General features: G+C 43.2%; 1 protein-coding gene across 1 annotated transcript in view; it reads left to right on the top strand.

Moving 5' to 3' along the window:
* The first annotated feature begins 6,401 nt into the window (after positions 1-6,401).
* Positions 6,402-15,608, top strand: part of gli3 (GLI family zinc finger 3) — a 125,262-nt gene continuing 116,055 nt past the window's right edge. The window contains exon 1 of the mRNA XM_015954757.3: positions 6,402-6,548. The gene's annotated coding sequence lies outside the window, so the exon portion shown is untranslated. The remainder of the gene's footprint in view (positions 6,549-15,608) is intronic.

Raw genomic sequence — 15,608 nt, 5'->3', positions numbered from 1 at the left:
TGGGCCACATCTGTGTGGATATCGTGTGCTCATTCTGCTGTATCCATTTCACTGTGACATCTGTCCAATGGCGAAAAATTAAAGGCAAGAATCCAAATGCCTACACAACATTCTGCCAGCTATTGATTTACTGTTGCTCTTGTAACACACGAACCAAACATATAATTTCAGTGAGATCATCTGAAACTGGAAACGCGCTCCATCAGCTGGTCACGTTAAAGGAAACCAGCTCAGATGTGGATCCTGGATTCCTTTTTTTTTCTGATTTTGGTGTGTGAGGAGGAGAGGTGACAACATGAGAGAGATGTGTTCACGTGTGAGTGTGTTTCACCTCCCTGTCTGCAGATCTCAGGGTCTGGAACAAACAGTAGTTCCTTCTTAATTGGGGTGAGATCTGGGGCTTAAAGGGGGCCGGGACGGGACCTGAACTCCTTTCTTTCTCCTCCAGAATCACTTTGGCTGCAGAGGTGCTTTTGATGTGTGCTTTGGCTCTGCGAGTCCTACTTTGGAATATGTTCTTGGGAGACCAATGGTTACTTGCCTCCAGGCAGAATCTCAATCCCCAGGATCCTGGCCCTCTTTGATGAAATACTTTCGGGAGCCGCTAACCCTACTGATGCCCATGTGCGCCTCCTCCCTCCTCCTCCTTTACCCTCTTGTTCTCTCCCACCTCACCCCCCTCACCCCTTTCCTCAAACGCTCTATTCTCCTCCTTCCCCCCCAGCTCCACACCACGTTCCTTGGATTCTCTTTGAGAGATTCATAACAAGGACTTTATCTCTGTGTAGTCCGGGCCAGATGAGCACCGCCTGACAAACTGACAGGAGTATTAGCTGTGCCTTACAGAACACCTCACCGTCTCCTCTTTCTGCTCCACTTCCTGTACGCACACATTCTCATTTGGCCACCTATCTATGAGAACACCCATAAAAAACATAAATCTATTTTTCTTGGGTACCAAGCTGTCTCAATGAGTGGATTTTTTTATTGAACTGAGATGACACCTGACACTACACCTCCCATGATGCATTGGGATATTTATAAGAACTGTTCCTCAACAAATCCATCACCACATGTAGAGACATGAATGCTGACAAAGATGAATGAGTGATTGTTATTCAGACAACACTTTAATCAGGTAATCAGTTACTAAACTCAATTCAAATTAAATAAAGTTAAACTCTTTATTTGCGACAGTGTCTAATTGGTTACGTGTCAGAATAGAGATGAATAGACTTACTGCGACTTGATAGACTTGACCCGTGCCACACCCATTCAAATCCTGGTTAAAGGATTAACCGGGCGATTTTCCTTCCCACCTCCTCATTGATTGGATGAACACCCTAAAGACCTCTCTTATCACATAATTTCCCTGTGTATTGATTATGTATATTGATTACACCTAACCCTACTGGAACGGCTTTCCTTAAAGGGTGAGCCGCAGGAGAGCGTTTCAGGCCTCATAAATAGATTACAGGAGTTAAATTTTGTTAATGTTCAGAGGATGATGTCTGTAAAAAAAGCACCGGGACTTGTGTTTAGTCAATATAATACAAAACGTGCTTTTATAATTCAATGCCATGAATTATAAATTGGTGGCTAGTGTGCCTAATCTGGCCCTTGAGATCTTAGAATTTGGTCCAGACTTTTAAATTGTTAATAAACGATAAAGTAATCAGATTATTTGCTCAGGAGTATATGAGATAAGCTATACCAGTGTCTCACTGGACTACAGGAGAAAAATAGAGAACAGAACTCACGATAAAGTTTCAAATGGTCTAAAAATATATGTGAGGACTTGTTGTGTGTTCCAGTGTTCTTTGCAACTCGGAATTTCCAAGCAGGAAATTACGTAACGGGCTCGTTTTGCGTTCCAGCTTCCAACTCGGAAAAAATGGATGTCACTAGTGTTGTTGTGTACTAAACCAAAAGAATTAAATAACCAAGTATCCTCCGCATCTAAATAATAGTGGCACACACATCCTTCGACAGTTGCCACACACAACCAGGTAAACATTACAAATCAAATGTAAAAAATATAAACGCCAGGAAAAGTAAAAACCATAAACACCGGTCAATTTTTTCAACAATGTAACTATTGATAACAACAATAAACAACTTACCGGAGCTGTTAAATAGCAAAAAGACAGAAAACAGAACAAAATAAGTGAGAAAAAAATGAAGACAAAAACTACTTCCTGGTAGCACCGGGCGCAGCCATCTTTAAATCTGGGATCTCGGGGTACTCTGAAACCGATGAGCTTGCAGCTTGGAATTCTGAGTTCCTTGCGTCATTTCCAGCTAACATCTTGGAAAAATTAGTTCCGAGGACAACTGAAACACACCATTAAAGCTGCTATAGCAAATCTGCAAACAAGCTAGGTTTTGAATGCATGAAAAAAGATTTGAAGCTAATTTTTCCTAATTTGCTAAAGCAGCTTTAAGCTCTGACAGCTCCCATGCAAAATCACACACTTGTCCGTGCAGAGTTGCGGGGGTCTGATTCCTATCTCCAATTGTCATTGTGCAAACGGGTGTTGCATATTTACTAGAATGTATTTGTATTGTATTTTGTATTTCAGACATTTTATAAAATTTTACTGCACATCTTTGAACTCTTTCATTTAAGGCTGTATAAATGTTTGTATTGTTGTTTCTTCCGCTAGACGCTCTTTCATCTGCCGCATGTCTACTGCAAGATATCTTTGGCACTCGTTTTTATATTTTTGACTCACTGCTGTTGATGATATTAAAGGAAGTGGCGTGCTGATGACCATTTACAGGCTTGCGCTTTCTAAATCCTTCAACAGAGTGGAAAAGTTGGGCATGTCTCCGTCATCTTCCCACGCATGCATTGACGGATGATGACGTTGCATATATCTGCATTGCTGTGGACGGGCAAGTATTAAACTAGACTTTAGCTTCCTTGTCAGTTACCGTCTTGCAAATTTCCTAACAGTCATCAAAGAACCGATCTAGAACCCATCTTCTGTGAATCAAAAGTTGTGACAAAAGTCACAAGAGTTTAGTGACTAAATTGCATTTAAAAAGTTAGAATAACTTGTAAACAAATTGAGACATGATTAGGATTCACTGTGAATAAATTGTTACAAGAAAATGTTGGTGAATATAACAATTATTGAGTGGAAAATGCTGTACATTACACACATTCTAAACTTGTCACAAAAGTGTTAAAAGGAACATGAATTTCACAAACCTACACATCTTTTCATTTTTTATTACCAAATTTATTGACATGGGAACATTTATATCGGTCAGAGTCAGAGATTTTAAAAATGATAAATACTTGTTTTCCTGCCCTATTTCAAATGTTACAAAAAATGTGGCTTTCCATACAGGCACTACTGGCTGTTGCTGCCACTTAAACTGGCACGTCTTCCAGCTCCAATTTTACAATTATTCTTCATTTTGACTATCAAAAAATAAAAATATTTGAACTGAATGCAAGAGCTGAAGAATAAATAAAATCAAGCGCCCCCTACTGGCCAGTTTCAGTGTAAAAAGAAGAAGAAGAAAATATTTCTATAGGTTTTAAATCCCACCCCCACCTATGGAAAAGTTGCCTTGCTTATAACTGGGCCTTTCACTAGACGTATAAGCGCCAAGTAACCTCGCGCAAAGATTAGTGCGAAGCAATAGGTCTCGGGTTCACATGTGATTATGCGTTGCATTCTGGGATGTGCACAGGCATGTCGATGGCTTTACGAGGGCAAAACAAACAGTATGTCGGAACATACCGAGAGAAGCCAGGGGACCGGTATGTGGACAAAATCAGCATTTTATACGGTTTGGATCCATATAAAAAAAAAAACAAGACTGGAGCACTGACAACAACTTTTTGCTGCTGCAGCTCTACATAATGTGCATTTTTGGCTATCTTGTTTGTGGTGTGAGGGCTAATGTTAGGGTTTGGGTATGTAAAAGTCAGGTTGAGAGGTAAATGTTTCATTTGTTGGTTTTTCTAGGAAAACAACCAAAGTGTCATCCCACAGAATAAGTGTAGCAGGAGACGTGTTGTGTGTCAGTGTGCCTGCATACACACATATACATATTGGCGCTTACACATTAGCGTTAGCACGGCCCCAAATGGTACGGAATGGCACCGGAATTCGGTTTCACACACAGGTCACATTTGTGTTTTGGGGGCTGAGGTGACTCTTTTTCTCAGACCTTCTGCCCAGCTGTCAGACTGAGACCGAGGCGACACTACAGACTGATTGGCTGGCTGAAATTATGTCTACCACCTCCGATCTTTGAGAAAAATGAGCTGGGGGGGGGGGGGGGGGGGGGGTTCCTGCATGCGCGATTCATTTTCATGCTGGATGCTGTTGAGTAAACTGTCTGTAGCAAGGAGCTGCCGTTCCGAAGCTGCCGATCAGTGTGGGAACCGGAGGAGAATAACTGTGTGTGTGTGTATATGTACGCTCCTGTTCTCCGCAACGGAGTGCTTGCCCTGGCGAGCAGACAGCTGCTCATGGGAGAAAACAGTGCGTGTGTGTGTGTGTGTGGCACAAGATTGTGAGGACACACACAGCAATTTAATAAAATATTGTGGTTCGGAGTCTCCAAAAGCAACACAGCTCATGTCCGCCTTTGTTTACCTTATTATGGAGGACACCGCAGACTGTCCCGCGCATAATAAACCCCTCTCATAGGCTTGGGGATTTATATGTGAATGCTACACCGCTCGTTCAAGACCGAACTCGCGCCATCCAGCACGACCAAAACCCGACCATGTCAACGCTAATGTGTAAGCGCCGATACGTACCGGTATGTGTGTATTGTGTGTGTACGCCGTGGTTTAAGCAAATAAATTATGTTAAAAAAACAAACACCAAAGACTTGCCACAATGAAAATACTCCGAAGGCGATGTTTGGTTGCCTTACAGTTGCGATCCAAGCGAGCCGACGAGACATTGTTACGCTAGATACGTGGTCTCCGATCACAAGCAGGAGCACAGTGAAAGTTAACTAATTTTCCACCTTTATTCTCCTGACGACCACGTGTTGCACCCCAAAACACAGCAACGATTTACCGTGGTTGCGTAATATAACTGATCAAATGAAAGATATCTTATTAGACCTAGACAAATTGTGCTGTAGTCTGGAGAAACAAGCAATAAGCAAGGACTCAGAGCCCGCCAACATGGCAGCTGCATCAGTGATGATGACACAATCCCAAGCTCTATTAGCAGCCATTAGAGTAGACGGGTGCATTTCCACCGAAAGCAAAGCGGCGCGTTTTGTACGCAGACCATAAGCTTACGTACGTCGCTCTGCTAGAGGTACACTTCGAGTCTATTTTTGGACGCGCTACGCTCCCAGAACGCATCAACTTCAGCAGTTCAGATGGAGCCAGACAGGAAGTCTAACACAAAAGCAGTTAAAACATCTGCAAACTTTAAAAGTATAAGACACTCAGTCATGGACGTAATTTTCACTTTAGAAGTGGAGGTGGTGGTGGTGGTGGTGGTGGGGGGGGGCACGGGGGGGGGGGGGATCTTTACTGTATGCTCTAATGGGAAACAGGTTTCAACACTAACGGTTGTTTTCTGCTTGGTCCTAGAGCTCAACCAGTGTCGATTTAATATAGCGTAATATTGTTTTTGGATGGTAAAAAGTGCAGGGGTCAAAACTTGACTTTGGAAGGAGTGGGGGGGGGGGGGGGGGGCATGTCCCCCCGTTCCCCCCCAAAATTACGTCTATGCACTCAGTGACATTTTAGCCGAAGTTAACAAAACAGAAAAATAAACCAGACCCTGTGAATACATGTCTGTCTAGCTTGTTATTGCATGAACTGCTGAAATCACGCTTGCAAAACAAAAAGATAAGTCCTTATATCTAAACTTTGTTTCTGACCTGTTTTGCATAAAACAAACACTTTTGTTGACGTTATTGGAACTTTTGATTTACTTCTATCAAATGACTTTTACAGAACTTAAAATCAGTCATATAATCAGGAATAAAATCTTATGGTTTGTGACTACAACACTTTTTTTGTGCCTCGGAGAAAAGGCTGAAAGAAAGAAAGGGGTTCACAAAGTAAAAAGGAGGGAGGCAGCGAGTAAAGGAGGGAGCAATCCGAAGGGAGGAGTCAAGTGGGGGGAAGGAGCAGCTGGAGTCCCACACTTCTTCGCCCTTTCTCCTCTCGGAAAAATGCACTAAATGTAATAAGAACTCTGCACGCGCTTCTCTGACGCTTCTGTTGTTTTTACGCACATCTGTCGGCAGATAGAAGCGTGTTAGTCTGCTGTCTGAACACAGCAAACTGTGAGAAGGAGGAGAAACACAGACAAGAGGAAGAACTCTGGCTGCGCCGCTTTGGAGTTGCTGCGTAAAAAAAAGCAAGTGAGAGAGAGAGAGGGAGAGAGAGAGAGAGAGGGAGGGAGAGAGAGAGAAAAGTCCAAGACAACTTCCAGAGGCACGTCTGCAACTCAAGAAGAGCAGAGGAGGACAGAAGAACGCAGATTTGTTTTCCAAAAGAAGATAAAAAGTGAAGAATTAGAGGAGGAACCATCCAGGAAGAAGTAAGTTTTCAAGGCGCAAACGCGTAATGGAGCAGAATTTTAGTGCGTTTTTTTTTAACTTTTGCGAGCCAGAGACTTTGTGAAACATGCAGAGGTTTCATATTTCAAAATGATGGAGTTTAGCTTCAAAGCAGGAACTTTTAGAGCTTTAAGCAACAATGAAAGTCTTAAACTCGAGCGCATAATAGACACTTGTCCGGAATGTGGCTGCATGTGTCTCCAAAAAGTATTTAAACTTGCGCAAAAGTGCCAAAACTTTCTTTGTGCTGTGTTTTTAAACGTGTATGTTTTATAACACAGTGGAGCACATTGAAAAGTTACTATCTTGTGCAAAGTTTTGAATTAAAACTTTGTCCAGGCGTGAAAATTTTTGGAGTTTTACCTCCAGAAAGGCGCATGATTTTGGGGGTGGGGGGGGGTGGGGGGGGGGGGGGGCATATTCATGTGTGATCAAATTTCAGCGGCTGTTATTGATTTGTTTGATCCCGCAGGAGTGCGGCACACACACAGGAACAGTTAGTGGGAGGATACAGGAGTGTGTTCAGACAATATTTTACTCTGAATGTCTCCTGACCTTCATGATTTACACTTAATTCTAAAAAAAGAAAAAAAAAAAAGAAAAAAGGATTTTAATGTTGGTTTATAGAACAGAAATAATTCGAGCATTTAAAAAAATGTAGTCATGAATTTAAAATGAAGAGCAAACATTTGACACTAAAATGTGTTTAAATGGATCTATTTGCTCCACAAATGATCTAATATAACGTGTCCTTACATTTTGTTTTGGTCATTTAGCTTAAAGAAAATATTTTTGAAAATGAACAAAGTGGCATGTTAAAGGACACGTTACAGGTTCTGAGACATTTAAGGAGGCGGGACCTGTGGCCCCTCAGGGGTCAATGTGGGCACTGATTTAGGGTTTGGGTTCCCACGCAAAATACCATCATTCTACTGTATCTTAGTTTAATTAGCTGGGATGTTTGTGATTATAAAAAATGTTATGATCAGTTTAAAAATAATTAAAGCACACAAAATTAAACAGCTATAGTGACGTTTGCAGCTTAAAAGCATTACATTTTGAGAAGAGAAGTTTGTGTCGTGGATCCTAGAACGTTTGTGATCCCCCCTGAAAAACTTCTCCACATGTGCAGATATTTGTTTGCAACTTTCCCTCCTGTCCTCGCCAGCTGTTCCACATTTTATCTGCTTGTCTGCTCTCGGGTTTCAAAAACTATGAGGGTCCGAAGTGCTCAGCCATGCGGTACGGCTCAAATAAATCCTGTCCCCTTTTCTTGAAGACTTATTAATGAATCCTCCAGAAGAAGTGGACGAATGGAATAACTGAGAGATGGAAATATGATTTTTGAATATATTTTATGAGGAGGTTCCACCATTCGGCGTTGCAGTTTGACCTTTCCTTTTAAATCTTAATTGCAGCAATTTTTTAAAAAGCAACAAATAAACTGTAATCAAATGATTTTTTAATTTCTTATTTAAAGTAGCCAAACAATTCACTTGGATTTATTGCTGCCATAATTATTGGCTTCAGCTAACATGGAAACAAATAAGGAAAAGAGTCTGGCCTTAAATCATTAAAAAAAAACTGGGCTGATCTATAATTCATAAAATTTTCAGTAATTTAAATTAAAGCAAATTTTAATTTCCCTCCCTAATTTTACATTGTTGCTGATTATACAAGTAATTAAATATATTTAAAAATCAAAAATCCACTATTACAATAATAAAATGTCTATATACATATATTTTTTACAGTGCTGACAGATTATTTAAAGATGCCTGACTGATAATTTTACAAATACTGAAAATATTACACAATTGATTTTTCTTTAATTTACTGCTAAATTACCCCAATGTTAATGCATTCCAACACAAGGATATTTAAAAGCATCTTATTGTTTTAGAAATGATAACAAAATAAATTAGAATTTTAGTCGCATCTATAATTAATTATGCAATTACAAAACTAACAGAAGAATGGATCCGTACTGATGCACTTTTACTCAAAAGGGGCGTTTTTGTTCTTGGAGGATACATGCAAAGCTGTTCCAGGATGCTGATCTGAAGGAATGAGATGTATCACTGCTGCCTGGAACGGGGAGCTCGCGGATAACGTTCCCTCTGCAGGAATCAGCCTGTCTGATAGCGGCTGCATGCTTTTCCTTTTCTATTTTTTATCTAAGCCCTCTCTGCTCAGCAGCATTATGCATATAGAGTGACACTGGCCCAGGCCACCTGTGACCTTATGACCTGGCGGAATAGAGGCTGTCATGTTAATGCACGGAGATGACATGCAATTAGCTTTTGAGGCATGGCCCTTTGCTTTATTTACCTTGCTTTCACAGCTGAATGGAGCATCTATCCTCGGGCCTTTTTGTCTTCTTCCCCAAAACCCTGCCAGAAGAATACCTGTTATCTGGTTTGTATGCATGAGGCTCTAATGAGCTGTCTTGTTGTGTTAACTTTGCAATCTGAGGCTCTCAAAGAGGTGGCAAATGTTTTGTTAAAACAAGTGCAATGAAAGGAAAGTTGGTTAGGATAATGAGGACAGAAGAGGAGTTTGGTGTGTGAGTTTTTGAGAAGATGTGTAAACGGAGACAATTATGAGTGAGGGAGTATGTTCGAACCCACCTGACCAGTGAAAGTTTGGTGTAATTCTGTGTAATGTGTGTGATTAGCTGTTGCTTCCCTTTGCATTTAGTTGAATAGATGGCCCCCAAAAGAAATCTCCTCCTTTGATGATTGGGTACTTTGATATGCTGACATCAAATGAAACAGACACAGTAGGGAGAGAGAGAGAGAGAGAGGACAAGTCAGACAGAGGTAGTGATTGGGAGGGGGGACAAGTGTGTGTCAGTGTGTGTGAAAACTTGGGGCAAACCTGAGGCACGTCAAGATGTCTGGATGCATTTGCGTACGAGCGTAGACGTGCAGGGGTCTCCGGGTGTACGAGGGCTTCTCCTTGGCCTCCTAATCCCCAGGCCCAGCCATCCCTTCAGGGCATGCCTCAGATCTGACTCTGGCTCTGTGCGTGGACCAGCCAGCTCCGCCAGCAGATTTAATATGCTATGTGTTCCCACTTCCCCTGACTCCCCTCCACCTCGGCTATCATTGTCCCTGAGCGGGACCCTCGCCGCCTGTTTCAAGGAGCCTGCTAAAGGCACCTTTCAAGCCACGGTGATGTCTTTGGATAAGGGGGGAGAGTGGGACGAAGGGGGTATGAGACTCGAGATAACAAACTGCAATTTTAGATATGTATATTACTCACATTCAGGAATTTTAATACACTCTGGGGCTCTGCAACTAGCGGTCCCTGCTGTCACCAACTCTGGAAATGCATGCTGGCTTTCTTTTTCTCTCCTTTTTTCATTCAATTCAAAACAACTTTTTACAATTTTGCTTATAAAATTGAAATGGATTTTTTAAAAGCCGGAGCTGATTGCAGTTATTTTTCTGGTGAACTTCGGAAACTGTTGGTGACAATTATCCTGCTCTCGTTGAGCGAGACACATAAAATGGTCATAAAAGTAGAAAAAAAGGAAAGGGTTTTATTAAATAATTTAAATTCATGACTGCGCTTGACAGCGTAACACAAGGACCGTTGTGAGGGTGGTACATTTTATTCCCAATATCCAGAGAACCCGTAAGCTTTTCCGCCTTTCCTTTTTTCTCCCCTCAAACCGGCGAATAGCAAGCGGGGCTGGTCGAGCCTGCATGTGGCCGCCACTCATCCCCTCCTCTGTTTGCTTTGGACGCTGTAAAAATGTCTTTAAATCTGTGGTGTGAAGTGTAGCAGCACGAGGTGAAGTGCTTCGGTTTGAGGCCCATCTGCTTGTGTGTGAAGGAAAAAAAGTTGAGCGCCCAAACGGACAAGTTTCCTGGGCTTCCCTGGGTCCGTGGCTGCTTTTGCAGATGTGGTATTGTGTCAGCTTTGATAAGAGCCGGTTGTGGCATCCGTGAGGAGGTCTGGGCTTTTTTTTCAAACACTGGCCGCTTGCTGTGAACAATGATCTGTCATCCACCCCTTTTCTTGATGTGTGACACCAGGCCACGCTTTTTTCTTCTTTTTACCCCAACTGGCTCAGTTGAGCAAGAGAAATGTACTTTCTGTACTAATCTAAACCCAAATTATGTCCTCACAGTAATGGAGAATGTGTTTGCTGGTTATCTTTTATTAGAAGGTATGCCAGCGTCTTACTAGGCTGCGACTTTTGGTGACAAAATGAGAAAGGGACTCTGAAATATCTAAAAACGTACTTGAGTAATCTCAAATTTATCACTCGAGTCTCAGCTTGGGGCCTTAGCTTTCCATCGTTGGAGTTTTGAACACATTTGAAAAAAATTCCTTGTCTGAGTCTGAAACCCTTCGTGAACACTTCTCAATTTCTTCTCAGTTTAGTTTCCACAAGTTCTGAGATATTCGAGACAACTCTGGGAGGGGTTGGAGACTAAATTTCACGTAAACGAAGGTAGTTCCCAAACAAATCGAGACACTTTGTGTCCCCCAAAATTAGTGTGATATTTGAAATCTGCTTGCAGTTACATCATATGTCCCACAGGACATAGATCCTGCAGAAGTACGGTGTGCACCAATTCATTCTTGCCTTCAACTAGTCCCCAACAGTTGCAGCCCAGGGAGATACTGGCTTTATCCTCGAGCCTTGCTGCATCCCGGAGTGGAGGTCAAGGAGGTGTCCATTGTTTGAATGCCAAAAGTAAATCCCAAGGTTAATACCTGAAAGAAGCCCAGACAATCTATTTACTCTCCAAACATGTTGTAGATGGCTACCTCTTCCACCCCCCCCCCCTCTTTGGCCCTTTTATTTCTGTTTTCTGTGTTCTCGAAGCAATCTGGAAAAGGAGGAGGAGAGGGGGGACTATGTATCCCGTATAAATCCCCTTTAGTGTGTTCGTTTCAGTAATGAATGCTAACAGACTCTGCCTCTAATAATGCCTCATCTTGGAAAAACAAAAGGGCAACTCTACTATCTGAGCAAATTTCAGCCCCAGCCTAAGAGAGCCCTCCATTGACAGCGCAGCATTTGAAGACTAATCGTTTTTTCTCATGCAAAGTACGCTGTTTTAAGAGCCCGGAACACGGAAAGAGAGGGGGGCTGTGTTTTAACAATACTCCGCGGGGAGTGAGAAATGGGGTTTGTAGAGGGGCGGTGGGCTTTGGGGTTGAGTTTTAAGGGAGGAGGGGGTTCTTCTCTTCTCTTCTCTTCTTTGCTCATCAGACAAAGCCCGGCTCCTTTCAGGGTTGCATGGGGTGGAAGTGGAGGGGGGCCCGGGTGGAAGAGGAGGGAGCATCCAAGAGTTGGAGTTCTTTGAAAGAGAGGGACTCGAGATGTTTTTGATGAGAGTTTGTCATCGCTGCTGCTTTACCTTCCAGGAAAAATGCAAGGCCTGCCCTTGCCGTGACAGTCCTGGAAAGAAGTGGGCCCGAGAAAAATTTATAGAGAAACAGAAATATTAACGTGTACACAAGGCCCTAAAACGGCTTTGGCCATTCCTGCCAGGCTGGTGTTTTTATTAAGAGGGGTCGACATGCTTTGGAAATATATCTTATTCATGAAGAAAGCCAGGTTAGACTTCCCAGAGAATTCATTATGTTCCCCCAGATGCGGCTTTGCGGGCTGCAGCCGTCCCTCAGAGGACGTGGAGCGTGGCGCGCAACATTGTAAAGCCTCCCTCAGTGGGCCCGGGAGTGCGAAGGGTTCCATTTGTCAAAGGTGCGAGAGTCTTTTTCCCTCCTCAACACTTTCCCGGCTCAGCCTCAAACTCATTGTCTGAGCAAAGGCAGGACATTAGTCACCACAACACAACGGGAGCCTGAGGGGCTAAGGACCCGCGCTTCGAGAGCCTGGTTTGGACAGAGGGGAGGAAAAGGAGGGGGGAGTAACTGGGGGAAAAAAAAGGTGAGGGAAGGGCATTAAGTAAGAGAAGGAAATGTGGGGTAGAGGAAAAGTGAGAACATGAGGGCACAGAGTATGTGTGTGGGAGAGGGAAGGAGACCATGGAGGGGGTTAGAGGGAGTGGAGTCTGCAGCTCTACCTCAGGGCTCAGCGGTGTAAGCCCCTGTCTACCCCCAAAAGCTGCTTTCACAAAGAGATTTACAAGACAGGTTTTCGGTGCGCTGCACAGCCCCGCATTATGAGTGATTGAGTGTGTAAATGTGTGTCTTGCAGGAATGGACCTTTCTGCACTTGATTTCCTTCTTGCATCACCTATGCAAGAAAGGATATTACCCACAAATTTGCCAATTCAGGCAGGTTAGACCCACAACAGCCCCAGCGGAGGGGTGTGAACAACCTATTCCCCCCTGGTGGCAGTCTGTGGGTGTGTGCGCGCATTCATGTGTGAATGTATTTCACAGATTTTCACATACAAGGGATCCTTTTAGCTTTTGGAATTATTTATAAAGCCCGGCTTTTGTGTGGCGCCCTAAGTCCCTGTCTCCTCCCATTACTGCTTACGACTCTACCTGGGCTTCCTTCAGCCCCCAAACGCTCCCTCAGCCACCCTCAACGCAGAAAGAACAAGGTTTAAAGTTACATCTAAAGCCTTTACTGCTACCAGAATCACTTTCTTTTACTTTATAGACACGGACTTAACAGTTTTTCCTCCTGAAAAGTAGTTTTCTCGGGTAAAGAATCAGCAGAGACAGATGCACTTCGGAGAGTTATTCAGACCCATCCCGTCTGGGCCTGATTAGCTCGTAATCCAGGAAAGTTTTTTTCCCTCCTTTTTCTTGCACGGAAGAAGCGGAGGTGAAAGTTTTAGATGGTTTATGTTAATGTTTGTCTTTTATTGAAACAAGCTGGAATGTGATTCCTTCTTGCTACAAATAAGCAATGAACTGCTCCAGTTTTTCATCTCCCTCCGGCGTACAGATCAATGCAAACTGGCTAACGCAGGGTAATAAGCCATTAGTACACATTGTTGGGGAGATTTACATACATCGACCGGTTAACTGATAAACTAGGTCCTGTGTGCTGGAGGTAAGAATTACTGGAAGTGATTAACGGAGTGAGTTAGAAAAGGTGTGTGTGAAGTGTCGCGGGGTGACTGCCAGTCTCAAGTGAAAGGTACCAGATTGCGTAGCTTGGAGCCAGGCTGTCTCTGCTTGTCAGGCGGTGGTGCACGGGAGATGCGAAGATGATTATGGTACACTGTTCCTCTGATCTGATTCATCACTAACTGTCTCTCCTGCAAAGGGTGAACTTATTATCCCTGTCTCAACTTCCACCGCGTAGCCAGCTGCTCTCTATGCTTCCCAATTAACCCCAGGCACCCGTCAAACACTCCAATTAAGGCCTCCTCCTCTTTCTCGTTAGTTTATTTTCCAACCAGGCTCTGGTTGAGATGGCACGAGGAGGCGAGTGTGTGAGGCAGCGAGTGTTGAGCCTGTTTGCTTAGCAGTGGCGTTATGCTTCCCGGATTTATTTGAAGTGGCCTTGCTAACAGCTGAAATGAGTAAACACACCCAGATGTTTGGCTCGGCCTGAGGGGGCTGCCTGTCTAATGACAGTCTGGTACGCAACTCCTTACAAGAGCGACTTTCAGGGGGCCTTTTTGTTTTAGGCTTTATTGAAGTTTATATAGTTTATTTTCCATCTTTTAAAATTCCTTTTGAACCATCTGCAGCTTATGCTGTGTGGCACGATATTGTAATAAGTAGAGGTAAATTGGTTGGCCATCTCTAAAATAACCAGGATCAGTCGCACCTTATATTGCAAAGCGTATAACGTATAGTGACCAAAGAGCAGTGGTGTCAAAACATTTTAAGACGCAGGCCAATATTTGTTGCAAAGTGAAGCAACGGTACACATGCACTCAATCATGGTCAAAATTAGAGCTAAATCTATTAAGTAACCTAATGTTTGAACATTATGCTGCAAGACGAGGACTACGTTAACCATCAGCACACCTGGAATGCATGACATGAGTTGTATTTTTATGTTTAATGTTGAAAAATGTCTAATTCATTTCCATGGAGGGGGCGGGACTTAAAACGCGTACAGAAACCGGCCACTAGATGGCTCTTATTTAGTTTTGGATTCCACTTTCAGATCTATTATTGCATTTATGTCAATAAGTGCTAAACGTGACGCACCTGCTGCCCATGCACTTCCTACAACAGAGGTGCTTTTTTCAGTACAACACCAGCAAATTTCAAAGATGGTTGAATTTATTGGTACGACACTCGACTCCCATTAACGCACACACTCTCACACTGAGAATCAGTGCTTTGTCCAAGGACACTTCTCAAATGGATCCTCTTCCTGGGCGAAATCTGCCCAAACCTTACATTTTAGAGCCATGCAAAGTGTTTTTCTTTATTCTTTGATCTGGACTCATAACAAACCCCTAACAAATTGTAACATGAGTAAAAATATACTCATCTGCATTGAGCCTCAGGGCTAAATCCCTGCATCACATAACTTCTATATTAGCGGCCAAAATCAGCTTCATAAATCATCACTGTGAGTTCTAAAAAAATGGCCTAATCAGTCAGGTTTCAGTTGCCTGTCTCGCACGTGTCTTCTTCTAAATTCAAGCTTTTCAAAAGCAGAAAAACTGTGCTGTGTGTTTTCTGTTTCTGATGAGCAACAGTGTGCAGGTACGTGTGTGTGTGTGGTGTTTCCATGTGTAGGAGTGTTGCTGTAGGTGGGATTCAGGTTTGGCAGCACTTCCGAGTCCTCTGAGACTACTTGTGTATGTGCGTGTGTGCGTGTGTGTGTGTGTGTGTGTGTGTGTGTGTGTGTGTGTGTGTGTGTGTGTGTGTGTCTGTGTGTGTGTGTGTGAGGCTTTCGAAGCCTGTGCAGATGAATGGGGGGGCTCTGTGGCTGATATGAAAGTGAAGGTAGAGAGTTGTCTCCCCTGCGCCGCCGTGGGGAGAGCCGTCAGGGAGCTGGAAGTTTCTAGGACTCCCTCTGAGCTCCCGCTGTCTTTGATCTCACTCCTCCGCCGCGGTACACTCCATATTACTCTATAGAACACACTCACCTGCTGTCAATCCCACAACACAGACTCAGACTT

Source organism: Nothobranchius furzeri, chromosome 7, assembly GCF_043380555.1.
Source record: "Nothobranchius furzeri strain GRZ-AD chromosome 7, NfurGRZ-RIMD1, whole genome shotgun sequence".
NCBI classification, from domain to species: domain Eukaryota; kingdom Metazoa; phylum Chordata; class Actinopteri; order Cyprinodontiformes; family Nothobranchiidae; genus Nothobranchius; species Nothobranchius furzeri.
The sequence above is the reverse complement of the archived record's forward strand: the minus strand, read 5'-3'. Positions and strand labels throughout refer to the sequence as shown.